The sequence below is a fragment of the Protomyctophum parallelum genome, assembly GCF_964188405.1.
Source record: "Protomyctophum parallelum genome assembly, chromosome: 16".
Classification (NCBI taxonomy): Eukaryota; Metazoa; Chordata; class Actinopteri; order Myctophiformes; family Myctophidae; genus Protomyctophum; species Protomyctophum parallelum.
Window position 1 is genome coordinate 29819875 of NC_139711.1, and position 16487 is coordinate 29836361.

Sequence of the window (16487 nt, forward strand, 5' to 3'; positions counted from 1 at the left end):
CATATTGACCGCATCTACGAAGAAAAATATGATGATACACCGTAGTTCTATCACCAGGAGATGGTGGGGGTGTGAATAATGTGGTGCAAAAAAATGCATGTGTGAACTCTATTCGTGCATGTCAGTGTTGACAGACATTAGCTCTTTTTACACTGACTCCAACATGGTTTTTTTTCCACAGAGCACACACATCTACAAATGAATCGATAGCACTGAAACTGAACATGCAGGCATGCACCTACCTGCTAACAGTATGGATGGAATTATCAATACAGCTAACGTTAAGACATGTGTAGAAGAGTTATCAATAACAGCACATGTAGAAGGGCAGAATGTTGATGTCCAACATCTGTTGGCATGACTCCCATCTGTGTTTTTATTTTGTGTCATAAATTAGACGTGAATGAAGTTTGGAGATGAACAACACATACATACTTTTTTACAAATGTGTTTTTTTACAAATACTTTACAATGGTGACTGTACACATAAGGATCTCCCCCATGTTGACAAACAGTGGACTATGCCTATGCGTTTTCCTTTTCAGATGAAGATACAGAAGGCAAATGGTGAAATTATGTATGTGTAGCAGAGTGGCTCACAGCTAATTCCCTTTAGTTTAGTGGTTAAGATGTTGGCAGACCCGGGATCGAATCCCAGTTGTTACACAACACTTGCATGGCAGGGTTCATGAATACAAAGTCTTCCATGGAACGGCACACTCAAATCTAAGGGAAGATTCAAGACAATTTACAGTGAAAGATTATCCACACTCTATTGAGTGAATAACACATTCCATCTCCATCTGCTGTGCGTTATAGACCTCCTGCAGAGAGATATTCAACGACATGAGCAAACATCACCGACATGTTGTCTCTCATGCTTTCATGTTTTCCAGCGGATCCACCACCACATCAACCAGAAAGCTGTGAACGACGTGTACGTGAGCGTGATCTCTCCGTCTAAAGAGAACCGTAAGTAGCCCAAAATAACTGTACGTTCGCTCACTGGCAGGGAATGCACACCGCTCATAACATGACAGACCTGTCGCCCACATTGGCGGTTCCAAAACGGTGGGTCGGGACCCGTTTTTGGATTACACAACTTAAAAATAATGTGTAGATCGAATGAACATGCAGAATTGAAGGCTGTTATGTCAGAGCAAAAAACAACCTAGATTGAACATTAAATGAAATAGCACACTCACACATTTGTGACCAAGAGCCACATGCACATATACTGTACTTACTCTGTACTCTGTCACGATGTGCTACCATCAACAGCAGAAACAACACACACTGTAGATTCACAACATTATTGAGCCAGAAACAATAACTCACTGAAAATAGAGCAACAGCTTACATCAGCATACAACACAAGCAACAGTTCTGCAAATGAATACAAGAAAGAAAGAAAGAAAGAAAGGTCATGAGGAATAGGCCTACATATAGACAGAAGTTTTACCACCAAGCCAATCGAACAAATACTATAATCCCATGCAGTGCCAGAAACAGTCACTGAACATGTTTCAATGGCATCCAGTAATTGGGTCCCACAGTAGAGCAACAGCTTGAATCACATTAGTAGACACACAGCATACAACACAAGCAGCAGCAGAAGAAGCAGAAGCAAAGAAGACAAAAAACAAACCTTGAGCCGTCTTCTACTTGACTTCATCAGTTGTGTAAGTGATGGCCAGGGATCTCCATCTAGCTCATCCTTAGACGAGCCCTCCAACGGCATCTCCATCCTCCATACATACATCTGGCTAGCTTGCCAGTACTGTCCTCCCCTGGTGGGAGCTCCCGGTCTCAATGGCAGTGACCGAGCATTCTGGTGAAGCACAGTGGCCAGGGACTTCTGCAGGGCAGGCTTAAGGATCACTGTTGCCGTCTGGGCCCGGGTCACCTTAACTCGTATATCGCCAGGAGAGGGTTTGGAGGGACAATAAGCCTTGAGTGAAAGAATGAAAGAAAGAAAGAAAGAAAAGCAGTGGTTCTCAGACTTTTTCATGTCAAGGACGCCCACATTTATATGTATTTGACTGAGGAACCCCATCTGAAACGGTTTTGTGCGAGGGAGGGACCCCAAGAAGAGAAGAAGTACCAGTATGTTAAAATTAAATCTATATTTAAAGATTGTCACAGATTTCAAGATTTTTCACATAAAAATAAGTAGGCACGATGTGACTAGCCTACTGAGCTTCTTATCTAAAAAGAATGAATAGCCAAAGTATAAATGTGACCCTGGGGATGGACCCCAAGAGACCAATTACTAATTATATATTAAATAAATAAATAAAAATGTCAAACTACTTCTAAATTAGTCTAGCTACTGTATATCCTGTACATATTGTTGTGGACTTAATGATGTGGTGGATTGGAGGCGAGTGAATGATGCCACAACAAGGTTTCCCGGATGGATTTACAGATGTTTACTTTACGTTCAGCATATAAGTTGACAGACAGAACTTGGCACAAATAATGTCGGGTAGGTAAACTCACACTGTGCATATAGTCTTTCGCTTTGTATGGTGTCGGTCCGTAGTTCTCGGCCGAGACGGAGGAGGAATCACTCAGACGACGGTCCATACACATTGAAAACCGGAACATAACACACTAAACTGGCGGGCTGAACATAACCTACCCAGAACCCCCTGGCTGAGGCTGAGACCCAATCAGAACACAATAGGCTTAATAACTACACACACAATAGGCTGTGGGCAATACACTGTAGTAGCAGGGCAAGAGGGCATATGTTGCAAATGTTCCCACATTACACCATATCTACTTAAAAAATGAAACAATTTACTATAATTAGTCAATACTTTGTTCTTTTTTTAAATCCCGCCCGTTTCGGGGGGGGGGGCGGGGGGTGGCGAAAGCAAGTCATCATTACGCACGAATCAGAAGTTAAATTGTAAACAAAATTGTAAACCACCCTCTTCTGACTAAAACAGTGGACGCTTTGCACTGGAGGTCTGGAGCTTCCTTCTGAACCATGCAGCAGCATTTCGGTGAGTTTTGTTGTCCACAAAATAATTATTGACAAATTGTGGTGAAGAGAAGACGTTTGCACGGCTGTAATTCGATACAGTTACAGACAGTACACGTGTGCACACACAAATCACCCCCGTTTTTCTGTGCATTGTGTTCGACAGAAAGTTAAACTTTGGCATAGCTGTAGGCTACTTATGCCCATCCCTCCGTATCCTGCACGTTTGATTTCTCTTGTTCCAAATACTAATTTGCTATGGAGCCATCTGAAAAGTCATTAATGCAGCTAAGCAGCTTCATGTGTAAATCATCCACCTACAATACACCGCTGGTTTAATACAGTGTGCATAAATACTAGTCATATAGACATAATTATCTCTATGCTCTCCAGCTGTGCCTTGTCGGCGCGTGCTAGCTTGTTCGTTAGAAACTGAAGCAGTGACATGACATGAGGTAATATTCTTACCTTTGAAATAATTGAAAGGCAACAGAGTCAGACTACACTACACGGCACATTTCTCACTTCGAAAACACTGAAATGCAGACATGCCGCCTGTGTTGCTGCTATATTTCTGAATGTGATTTTTTTTTTAAAGTATTTATTAATGAATTAAATGGTGCCCCATTTGTAAGGAACATGCATTTGTGGGATGAGCTGAACAGCTGAAATGATGTGGGTTCAGATCTGGCACAATTTACTTGGACGCAACGCGAGTATACTTAGTTGTGACAACCAGTTTATTCTGCTGTTGATTAGCTGCTAACTTGCTGATGACTCTTGTTTTGAGCTTGCTACCACAGGTGCCCGGTGCCCCAAGGGGGTACCTGCTCTGTGTCTCCCCATAGGAAATGGGATACGTGTATCTCTTAAGATCCCATTCTAATAGAGATCTGTTAGAATGGGATTCTATAGGGAGACCAGGAGGTCCTATAGGCTGTGCCCCTCCCCTGGGGAAAATAAAACATGCAAAAACAGAATGACTCAGGCCATGGGGAAATTAATTCATTCACCTGTTCTTATACCTGATCTGCTGTAATGGAGCCACCTCTCTTTCTCTCTCTCTCTCTCTCTCTGATCGACCAAAGCAATATTTCTATTAAGTCATTTAATAGGGTTGTGAACTCACTTTTGCTAGGAGTCCTCTACTGGCATGACTAGAGTCCAGTGATCTCAGACGTACGTACATGCACGTGTGTGTGTGTGTGTGTGTGTGTATGTGTGCGGGGGGAAGCCTGGGCGGTGGGACAAAGGGCAAAGGCACACAGCTAAAAAAATGCTCACATCTGCAATTCTGCATTGATTCCCTGCCAGTTAGCAGCAGCCAGCCCATTGCGTATAGCAAGGCAGGAAGCTTGTGCATTTCACAGCTGTCTGGCAGAAACCTTGTATCTCTACATTTCAAATATTGTTTGAGGGCACTAGCCCCTCCTATGCACAGCTTTGTGTGTTTGTACTAGCACGAAATGTGATGATTTGATTGGCTGATGTATGATGATGAGCACCCTTCACTTCACATGAGTATGATTTTTTTTTTTCTTTTGTCTTAATTGTTTTTCATAACTCAAGGAAGGCCCTACATTTTTGTGTAAAGAGCATCACAACAAAAGTAGCGGAAATGGTAACGGTGAAAAGAAAGGGTTTCGGACATTGAAGGTTTCCGCCCGGCAGGAACGATAATATCGTTCCTGCCGGGCTGATGTACCTGCTCGTCACATACTGTATTATGTGACGAGCAGGTACATCAGCTGGTGACTTCCTTTACAGCACTGGGATATGCTATAGCTAACACTGCAGAAATGAATAGCGGCCCACTCTGTAATGAAAGTTGCACCGCACTCAAGCAAGCGTTAAATTATCCTATTATCTTTTCCACATCCCCCCTATTATTCAAATTGCGCTGCATTCTCATGGCCTTAGTTGGAATGAATCACAACACTGAGACGCCGGCTAAACAGAATTACCCTTCATTTTCTCCAGGTTACTGAGGCGACCTGTCGAGGCAAAACACACTGCTCCACATACTGCACATGATAAACACTGTTTGCAGTACATCGGTCAAACAAAAGTAATTAATTTACATATCGTCGCAGTCGGGTGGAAACCTTGCATGTCCGGCTGCAACAATATGAGACGTTCACAACCTTGTTGATGATTTTCTTTACTTTTTTATTGTATTTTATTATTTGACCTGTATTTATACAGGTGATGTCCCGATGGGGTACATACAGATAGATAGATAGTATACACCTGGTATTATCCTGCAGGATAAATTCAGTCACACACAGGCGGAACAGCAGTTAAGGTTACAGGTAAAGAGTAAGGAGAAAAGAAATGTACTGTTGTGTACAGCAATAAAAGGCAAAAAGAGAAACAAGAAGCATCAACAATTCAGAGCAACAGTATATGGAAGTCGCAGTGCTTGCAGCCATATACAAAAAGTTGTAATTTACACAACATAAACAAACATTTATGTAAATGAGTATCCCGATGCAACAGAATATCACATTAAAGTCTCCATCGCAATACTTTGTCTGACGCTAGAGACCACTTACGCTAGTTAGGACTCACCAACGGTACAGTATATTCAATTGTATTGCATTTCAACAAAGCCATACAGGTAAATACAATAGTGCCAATGTGGAAAGCCCGTTTCCCTTCCCTTAATTGGATAACAGGGGGAATGTCATAGAATTGTTTTGTTTATTTTGCAGTATAGGTTTATGGAATAAATTGAGGGGGGGGGGGGAGTTAGAAAGAGAAAGAGACTCTTTAACTTCTTAGTTTTCCAGTTAACCTGTTAAAAGCCATGCTACAAGCTTGTATGTACACCTGCCATTTATTATCTCGAACTACTGATTTAGAAGACATTTAATGGGCATGTGTAGAAAGGAGAGATGGCAGCCCAATGCCCTTGCAATCATTTCCCTACTTCACAGAGATGTGAAGGCAGTGAGAGTTGGGCGCTGACACTGAGCACAGGAGCATGCAAACAAACAAACCCTCTTTAGCATTCACACAGGAGGCTCTGCTGCTTTGTGTCCTGAAATAGACACAGTTCTTAAGTGGTTTGGCATCAGCAAGTGTGTGTGTGTGTGTGTGTGTGTGTGTGTGTGTGTGTGTGTGTGTGTGTGTGTGTGTGTGTGTGTGTGTGTGTGTGTGTGTGTGTGTGTGTGTGTGTGTGTGTGTGTGTGTGTGTGTGTGTGTGTGTGTGTGTGTGTGTGTGTGTGTGTGTGTGTGTGTGTGTGTGTGTGTGTGTGTGTGTGTGTGTGTGTGTGCACGCGGGCGTGGCCCTCACACATATTTCGCACCGCCAATCCGACCATTATACCCATATATGGAGATCTCTGATGTCATCTCTGATGTCATATGCTCATATATGGGCAGACCCCCTTATTGTGAGAACTTGAAATGGGGCATTTCTGCATAATGAGTACTTTTACTTTGGTACAAGTACATGCTGATGCCAATACATTTGTACATTGACTCAAGTACATTTTTATGCAGGACTTTTACTTGTAAGTTAACATATCTGCAACATCTATATTACAGTATTGATACTTTCACTTGAGTGAAACATACAGTACATGAGTACTTCTTTCATCACTGCTCTCCCACCCCCATAATTGTTTCTCCTCAGTATTAACAACAAAAGCTGTGAGACTGTCCTCCGTCTCTACAGTATAGTTGAGAGAAGTGTTTAGAGACTGACTTGTGAATGTGAATACAGTAGACAAAGTGCAATCATCTGCAGCCGATTGAGATTTAATGAGCTAAAACACAGCTAAAGTGGAATTACAGAGTTCCTCGCCTTGTGTTTTGGCACTTTGCATTGTCTTACAATTAGCAATTTACAATGTAGGCATTAATCAGCAGACTTATTCCAGAGCGATTTACAGTAAGCAAGGACAACTCAAGGTAACATACCGTACATCAAATGCATATAAATAGTCATCTAGGAGCTAAACCAAGAACCCTTTTCCAACCAAAAAATCCATGATCTCTACATTGAAATTATACACACAAAATTGCATTTTAGCCCTTGCATAATCCTGCACGGTCGTCGAGGCTATGGAAACTATGTCATGGGGTTAAGGTGGAGTCTGAAGAGGTGAGTCTTCCTGAATGACTACATTCTCAAAGACATGTATGTCTATTGTCTGCAGTGTTGGTTCTGGGGCTGAACGGATAATATCTCCTTGGTTTCAGACTATTAAAACACTAACCGCCGGGCACACTTTGAAGCTTCGCTCAGAACGCTGCATGCATGGTGGCGTCTGAGATTTTCTTGCCGTGGGTTTTTCCACTCACAGATGTGATGATATACATACCTGCCCCGATCGGTACCGGCCCGACGTTATCGGGCCGAGCCGGGCCCAACAATTATGCTAAATAGTCGGGCCGGGCAGAGCCTCGGGCTTGGTGATTTTCTGTGATTTTGTTATTTTTTTGTTATTATAATAAAAATAGCAATAATATATATATATATATATATATATATATATTCATTTATTTCCCTTTTCGCAGAAACTAGACTTATAGTCTTCGGCCAGCCTATTGCCATGGCAACACGTTGAGCATGATTCAGAGTGCATGTTGTTTGTAGATTTTAGGATGTAAGGGAGCCTGTGGATAGAAGGTCAGCTATGTAGACCAACCTCATCTGCATTCACTGTTTCACACACCAACACACATAAGCCTGTCACAAGTATTACATAATAATTGCACGATCACTTCGTAATTGGCTGATGTATAAGCTCTCAACGCACTGCAATCGTCTAGTAAAATGTCATAGTGCATACAGGGTAACTGCACATTTTTTAAGTTTCAATTTGAGGACTTTTAAGACCTTTTTAATACCAATTTGTCCAAATTGTCAAATATTACATACTGTAAGAAAGAGGCACATATTGTGAAAATAGCTGATATAAGCTTGTCGTTCGGCTATTTTCACAATATTTATATTTATCTGTGGAACCGAGTCAAACTAAATGTAATGCCTCAACTCCTACAATTCCAGGTGCTTGTCAGAATGGGGGGTCCCTATTATTTTGTGGGGTTGTGGAATTGAAAGGGCTCATCCACTTCACACTGTACACTGCACGTGTCCTCCCCGCAGAACACCCACCCAGAGTGTAATGTATAAGTATAAATGGATTGGATGAATGGTCCTCGAGATATGCAAGAGATTCCTGGAATTCATAATGCATCTCTCTCTCTCTCTCTCTCTCTCTCTCTCTCTCTCTCTCGATAGCGATAGCTTCTCGTTTCTCGCTTTCTAGGAATGTACATTGTTTTTTCTCCTGCAAATGCATCTTCTGACATCTGTGTCATTGTAATTAAAGTTCTCAAACTCTGCCCAAACCCGACCTGGCCCGATCGGTACCGGCCCGACGTTATCGGGCCGAGCCGGGCCCAACAATTATGCTAAATAGTCGGGACGGGCAGAGCCTCGGGCTTGGTGATTTTCCGTGATTTTGTTATTTTTTTCTGTGTGTTATTATAATAAAAATAGCAATTCTGTTGTGTAATGTGATTGTGTATTTTGTAGCCTATATGTATTTATTATGAAGAGGGCTGCGCTAGGTGATTCACTTGTGACAGGAGGAGGACTGCAGTGGCGGGGGTCGCATAGCATCGCACTGGCATTTCAGAGGTCTCGTACACACATGTCAAACCACGTGACTTCCATTGGAAAAGCATTGAGCCTGAGGCGGCCATGAAACACAGACAGAACAGATCATGTCCGTCCGGCATGTGTGTACGAGGCCAGAGCAGCATGCAGCCCCGCAGTCCTGCACTGCGCGCAGGCAGTACAGTAGAGAGAACAGTGAATGGTGTGATACTTGCTTGCTACCGCTGGAGCCTGGATTCCTCTCGTTTGCGCACCAAACGAGCTACTAACCACCAGTTAACTTGCCAAGTTGCCATACAGTATGCTTAAATGTTTTATAAAATCAATCGGATTATCACACGATATTGCTGAACGAAGCGACAGGGTTTCGTCATGTTGAGTTAACATCGTTAACCCAGCTGGCTGCGATGAATAAAACCTAATTATTAATCAACTTCACCAAACGATCCATGGTGATATATAACTTAATCGCTACACGTAAAGCAACTTCACTTCAGAGGAAACTAAGGGAGGGAGCTGCAGCAGCTATTCGTGTTTACTCACCAGTCACCACCACCACTGTATGGAATCCATTAGAATGATTGGAAATGGAACATTAATAGCCTATTCTAATGTGAATTACTACATACATCCTTTATTTCGATAAGTCCTTTGATCTCCGTTCTCACTTTCACTCTGGACACGGCGCCGTGTTGGGGCTTTTGTCAGGCTTAACATTATGGTAATTTTTAGGGTCGGGCCAGGCCATCATTTTTGGGCCCGTTGAGAACTTTAATTCTAATCACTGCATTCATCCACGCAGGTGCGGCGCGTGCACATAAGGTGTGTGCATGCCCACATGCACGCACAATTTATTGGGTTCGTTTCACACGTTAGTGCCCTTGAAACTCCACAGTCATTGATTTGAGAGTGAAAGGATGTGATTCAGGCAGCGCTGCACTTTTCTAATCTGTAGCTCTTTGGTATTCTGCCTCAAAACTAAATTTCTGTCTCACCGGCACTTTTTTTGTGACTCTGTAAGTCTGCGCATGCATATTGTACTTGCGTGCGTGCGTACGTACGTACGTATTGTGCGTGTTTGTCTGCCAGCTGTTGAAGCAGTGATTTCAGTTCATCTACAGTCAAACCATCCAACTGGTGTCCCTATTTCTAGGCATGTCATTATACTGTAGATCATTCAGTGTCTCTCTCTTCTTCCCCCTCTGTCACGACTCACTAATCTAACAACATAAACTAAACAAACGTGGTGCATACACGCATGGTACACAATCTTTTCAGTTAGGGGTTCATGGCCAGATATATGTTAATTTTGGGGGTCCTTGACGTGAAAAATAGTTTGAGAACTGTTCTAGCCAATTAAAATGATGGGTATATGTTAATTTATGGCAGCTAAATGTTCTGATGCAAAATGCATACATGCTGGCATGATATAGACAGGCTTGTGTTAGATCAGTGGTTCTCAACCTTTTTGGGATCTGGGCCCATTTGACCACGTTACCCGGCTGGGTTCATTCGAGCTTGTTGATTTTAATGATAAATCAATGTACTTTGTTCTGACTTGGACTAAAGTAGTATACTTCAAGTTCTTCTTTATATATTGTGTATTTAAGTCTACACAATTAGAGAATTTTTAAGAATTGTTATTTTGATCAATGTTTGTCTGTTATCTCTCGTGTGGTATACCAACACAGCATGGAAATGTGGATATATTCTTTAGTTTTGGGTCTGCGAGGCTAAATCTCATCAAATGGTGGTCCGTGGTTCAAATGCAGAATAAATAATGGGCCTTGATATGAAAAGGGTTGAAAACCACTGATCTAGAAGGTGGGTCTTCAGCATTTTAAAAGTCCCTAGGGTAGGTGCAGCTTTGATCCTCAAAGGGAGTTTGTTCCACGCCTGTGCCAAAATCACAGCCAATTGAGGCTAGTTAGATGAGTGTCCCCATTCACAATATTTTATTCCTCAAACTCCACCCCTATATGCCAATGCGTTCCATTCACTCGCCTACACGTCACTCACGCGTGTCCGGCGTATCAATCATGAGTTCGGTGGGACAAAGTGAATGTCAGAAGCGTGCCCTCCGTGGAGATAATGGCTTCATTAGTGGGGTTTCTCTCAGATTAATGGGAGCCGTGATTGTCACCCAGCATGATAGATCCGCTCCGCGTGATTATATCGTTTTGTGACAGAACACTCTCTCACACACACACACACACAGTCACACACACAGTACTGTATGCTTGCAGCATAAAGCCTTTTTCACACAGGGAGGGATTGACATGCCTATAATTCATTTCCAGTGACGGGTAAGTGGGCAGGTATAGGGAGAATATAGGGAGGCGATCCGACAGGCGGAGCAACAAGCGGTCACATTTCTGTGAAACCGCCTCGTTTATGCCCGCCTCACGCACGCACACTGCCTGCCTGCTGCCAGAGCTAATGGGTTGAAGAGCTTTATCTATGCATCACACAGTGCACCTGCTGTTTAACGTCCATCCCAGAGGTAACCAAACGTTTTTCAGCTTGAGGCATTTTTGAGCCCCCCAAACTTACAAAAATACAGGGTGAATCACTTAAGACCTATTTAAACAATATTTTTAATCTACCAGCTCACAATTTGTGGAATGTTTGTTTATTTAGTTATAATTATAGAAAGAGAACGCAATGTCACAGCATTGGAATATAGCTGAAAAGCTCACAAGATGGCGCCACCTGTCCATTGAATGTATGTATTTATTTTGAAATAATTGGATAGTGTTAATAGCATAAAAAAACGGGGTGGCATTTACTTGGGTGCGTAGCATTAGTCTGACGTTCTGACATTACTAACCCTAGCCCTAACCTAACCTTAACCACATGCGGAAGCCACGGTGAGTCATTGGCCGCTGCAGTTCATTGGAGTGACTTGTCTCCATTGAAGGCAGGAAGTCAAGTGGAAGTGTCCACTTGACATGTCATCCATGTCTCTCGCTGCCACTCAAGTGACTACTGGCCAATCACAGCGCGTCTTTTCCGGGACATTGCCAATCCAAGGGAGCTTTATTGGCATGAGAAAACAAACGTTTACATTGCCTCTGATTGGCCTACCGAAAGTCCCCTTCCGTTACGCTTCCGCATTGCTTCCGCTATGCTTCGCAAGGAATCTCTGGAAAATGTTGCCTTCAACAGAGACACGCGCCCCAGAGCTGGAAGAGGTGTCTACCGTTTTATGTCTTGACTATGGTTTGGGAGACAATGGTCTATTCACATGAGAAGCACAATCCAAGCGTCTAAACAGGCATACTATGACCCGTGTGAAAACACCTTACAAATGCATGTAAACCCATCTATTCCCTGTGTGCAAACACCTTACACATGCATGTAAACCCATTTATTCCCTGTGTGAAAACACCTTACACAATACACAGGCATGTAAACACATTCATTCCGCCTCATTATTCAGGTCAGGTATCAGACGGCTCATCCTGAAGCGAGTCCTTCGTGTGCGTTTCTCATCGTACTTCCACAGCGCTGCCGGGCGAGCATTACCGCCCCTTACTGTAATATGTAACACATATGAAGCTCCATGCTGTAATACTTAACACTGAGCTTGAATACAAAAGGCAACGATCACAGTACTGTGTCTATAGCATTACACCTCTCTCTCCCTCTCTCTGTCACAGCAGAGATTGAACGGCGTAAATGAACATCCCGCAGGGCCTCTTGTGTCTAACACACTGTTTCGCAAACAGTGGGTCAGGACCCATCATTGGGTCACGGAACAGTGGTGTAAAAAGTACTCACATGCTTTACTTTAATAAAAGTATCAATCATCATCATGGCTTTGCTTCGCAAACGAAGATCTATAGGGAGGCGAATGTCCATGTCTGCTGCAGGCACGTTGGCACTGTTGAGGCCTGCTTTTGACCGGCAAGCTCTGCCACAACCGCTGCAGGGAAATGAGTGCTCTGATGTTTGTTCTTGTGCTGCATTCCTTCTTCTTCGGCGCGTCGGTTTCTCTCAAAGGCATGTCCGTTATTCAACATTTACTTGAGTAAAAGTACAAAGGTATTGGCTTCAACATTTTCACTAGTTTGGGTCGCAGGGAAACATTTCGTTTCTGACTCCTGAGCTAAAAAGTTTGTGAATCACATGGGCAAACAGGTCAGGGGGGGTCAGGCAGGGATGAGAGAGCCGCTGCAGTGAAGCTCAGGATCACAGAGCAGGAGAGATATATATATATATATATATAGGAGATCAGAGGAACAAGACGAGTGGAGGAGTGATTTGGATCACAGCACTTGCATGCACCTTTCATTGACACGATCGATCAAACCGATCAACCGTTGCTGTGCTTGAATGTCTTGTCAGTAGTTGCTGACCGACCTCAAAAGCTTTTAACATCACTAGCAGTGAGTGTCAGCAGCCAAAGTCGGCCTATCTGAATGCCAAAAACACAGAATGTCTGCTTCTGAAGAGCAGACAACCATTCACTCCACAAACGGCAGTGACATAAAACTGATGAATTCGATTTCAAATACCGTTGAGAAACGCCAATAGAATAGCCTCCCTATAAAAGTTCCCTGGCATTTTGACAGTGTGGAAGGATGTGTGAATTGAGGCGGGGGAGGAGGGAGAGAGAGAGAGGGAGGGAGGGAGGGAGGGACAAAAGGATGCTCAGGATCACAGTGGCTATAGCAGACCTGGGATCAGTGTTGGTTTTGATCAAGTTGGCTGTGGGTCAGCCTTTGATGCGTCAGCGTGGCTGCTGTCAGGTCAGTTGACCCGTGGGGTCAGCAGCACGTCCCCTCAGGGAGGACACATCCAGAGTTCTGCCTGCTAGCTGATCAATGCTTCTGAGCAGGCAGATCCTATCAGACACAAACCTTTAGGGCAGAAGGACAGGAACACACAGGGTTTGTTTTGCTTTTGTTTTTCCAGTATTGGAAATAAACTTTAGTACATTTACTCAGCGATTTGAATAATTAATTATATCAATACCACAATGTAGAAATACTATGTTAAGTCCTGTGTTCAAAATGTATTGTACTTGGGTAAAATTACCAAAATAAAAAGTATTTATTATATAGAAAATGTAGTGTAGTGGAGTAAAAAATACAACACTGTCTGTGAGTCTGAGATGTAGTAGAAAACTGAAAATTGGAAATAATCCAGTAAAGTAAAAAAGACCTCAAAATTGTACTTAAGTAGGCTACAATACTTTATATATAAAATGTACTTGGTTACTTTACACCACTGACAGTATGTACATGAGGTTAGACGTAAGGTGAATGAGCATAGCAGTCAGGGACACTAACTTCACAGTAACTGTGAATGAATGAAATATACAAGGTTAAATGTTACCCTAATCCTCTGACCGATGAGGCACTTTGAGGTCATCCTCTTGTAACTAAAATGCTATTAAAACATTCACCTTGTTCATTTCAGACCTCAAATCTTAAAGTTGCACGTCATCTTTAATATATCAAGTGGAGAGACTGCTATAGCTGATGACATGCAGCCCAAATCTTCATTTGAACGAACGCAATAGACTCGTGTGTGTGTGTGTGTGTGTGTGTGTGTGTGTGTGTGTGTGTGTGTGTGGCTGTTGTACATGTGTGATGTAGTGTAAAAGCCTATTGGAGCATGAAATAAGCTTTCCCAGCAGTCTGGCTCGTGTCTCTTGCTATTTCTTAATTAAGTACAATATGCGTTCATCTTTCAAATCATAAATGTGGCCTGCTAGCTTCTGGCCACCGCTCTCTATCCCTCCCTCATACTTAGTGGGGGAAGAAGTACTCCCATTATATATATATATATATATATATATATATTTTTTTTTTCTTTTCTTCTTCTTTTACTTACTGGTACGTAGTAAGTAAGCAATGGCATGCATTCAAAATGTAACTTTAAAGCCAATTAAAGATATTGGAATAAAACTATACTTACAGAACGCAATTTGTCAAGCTTAATTTTTCCAAACATATAGCATATCTATCTGCTATTTTTGAATAGCCAAAGTATAAAATATAGGGCTTAAGTGGTTCATGTATGTTAAAGTCTGTAACGTATAACAAGCTTTCAAACAATTGTAGTGGAGTAAAAAGGGGCTCTGAGATATGCTGCCTCATATTATGGCCGCCTGGCTATTAAATAATAGCAGATCTGATATTTTTGAACGTTTTAAAATTGTGAAAGAACTATTGATTTAGAAGGCATTCGTAGAATCGGCCCCAGGTCTTAAAATGCTGAGCTACAGCTTCAGTAATGCAATTCTTGGCCACACCACACGTCTTACACTTTTCTAACTTTAATTATCGTGACTGTGGCAGGGCTATTTCATTATTGCACAATCCTAAAGACAAATCTTAGAATAAATATTTATTTCTTTATTTATTTTTAATACATCTTGCCTTGAAAATATGCTTATTTAGTTGTCTGAGCTGTCACACACTTCTGCAAGAGATGATTCTCTTATAATATATTCTCTCCTCCGTGGGAGGGGGGGTGTTGTGTGTGTGTGTGTTCTGCTGATGATGTGTGCCATGGTGTGACGTGCCTCGGGGAGGTAGCTTTATGATAAGAAACATATCTGTGTGCAGCACCTGGCTGCTGACAGCATGAGTGACGACAACACCAGTCCGTGTGGAGCCCCATTCATTGTCACCGCGAAAAACTCCCATGATGAGAGCGAATGAAGTGGAAGAGAGCAGAATGTGTATGGCCTGTCTGCTTCTTGATGTGTATGTTGTGGTGCTTCTCAACATTTCCTAGATCAGGGCCCACTTGAAAATCTTGAAAGCGTTCGCGGCCCACCCATCTGAACACTTAACACGGCAGCCTGTTATAGGCTATATGTACTACCCGTATTTGTGTCCGGGTCGCTCAGTCGGTAGAGCACTCTCCTCTTGACCACAACGTGATGGGTTCTACCATAGCTTGGGTGTGGAAAGTCGTGCATTAAGTAGGCGGTAGGTGTTGCGCTCCACCTCAGCAATCCATCTCCCAGGGGTTTAGCGCACTGCGAAACGGGGATAGACACCCATTCATGTTTTGGTGGCAGCATAGTATGCATCATGTCTTAATGAGTTAAAAACCAGATCTGTAGAGATGTTGCACTCTTCTGATTACCAGATGGCCTCTACCCACTAAGCCTGTGGTTCTCAATGTGTGACCCCCAGGGATGCTTGAGGGGGTCCAGGACGTTATTATTTTCAAAAGATAAAAAAATTAAAAAGGGGAACATTAACGGTAGGGTAAGTGAATTACGTTGGTTAAAATAAGTGCATAGCTACTCGTTGGTACAGTGTTTGTTCAGTAACAGGCTAGGAGTTGCCATGTTCTCTCCAGTCGGGATACCAAATGTATCAAATCAGGATAGGGTGCACCCAACAAGGGAAATTGGAGGTGATGACACAAACAAATGAGCAGACAGAATTGGAACTGGAACACTGAAAATTAAGCGGATAAATGTAAATGGGTAGGCCTACTCTCCTGATTGGCTGAAATGTCACATTTATTAAACTTTAGAGAGGTTGAGAGACAGGTATACCCTGTTACTGATCAAACCTAGCAATGATTACTTTGAGAAAATAGTATTTTAACCTTTTAACAAAAAAACAAATTTTCCCCGAAAATCCTCATGGGGGCCCTGGCCCCCACAGACTCTACGTCACTGATCTGAAGTATAAATGTAGACTTAAATGTAAGTGTCCTACAGCCAGCTGTAGCAGGGCTGTAAATCCTGTAGTATGTGAACCAGTTACCAGGCTCATGTGTGTCCAACATCAGTCCATTTCTAAGCTCTCTGGATCCTATATGGATTCCTCCTGAGAAGCCATGCTTATCCCCTGCAATAGCTCTCCAACAGCAGCTCCCTTC

General features: G+C 42.6%; 1 protein-coding gene across 1 annotated transcript in view; it reads left to right on the forward strand.

Annotated features, from left to right (window-relative positions):
• The window catches only part of frmpd3 (FERM and PDZ domain containing 3), a 189113-nt gene that overhangs the window by 69889 nt on the left and 102737 nt on the right, over positions 1-16487 (forward strand). Inside the window, exon 2 of the mRNA XM_083785514.1 lies at positions 897-972. The gene's annotated coding sequence lies outside the window, so the exon portion shown is untranslated. The remainder of the gene's footprint in view (positions 1-896; positions 973-16487) is intronic.